The sequence below is a fragment of the Penaeus monodon genome, chromosome 32, assembly GCF_015228065.2.
Source record: "Penaeus monodon isolate SGIC_2016 chromosome 32, NSTDA_Pmon_1, whole genome shotgun sequence".
NCBI lineage: Eukaryota > Metazoa > Arthropoda > Malacostraca > Decapoda > Penaeidae > Penaeus > Penaeus monodon.
Genome location: NC_051417.1, coordinates 17,870,295 through 17,870,589, shown reverse-complemented (window position 1 = coordinate 17,870,589; position 295 = coordinate 17,870,295).

Below are 295 nucleotides of genomic sequence, written 5' to 3'. Positions count from 1 at the left end.
GAAATTCCTGATTGAGAAGGATTCGGAATGCAGACGTACAGGCAAGACTTCTGCGTGTTGGCTGAATTTTTTTTTTGCCCGATTGCATTTTGTCCCGTGAAATAGATTCTTCCTAGTGTATATGCACATGCGTTATTAATGATTTTTTAACAATTCTCTAATAACATGATAGTAAGAAACGCTTCATGGCATTTGATGTCCGGCGAACCAAGGGATACAAGGAAAAAGATAAAAATATCCTACATTAACGACAAAAAGAGAAATAGAGAAAAGTTGAATGTTAGCCCTACATCTA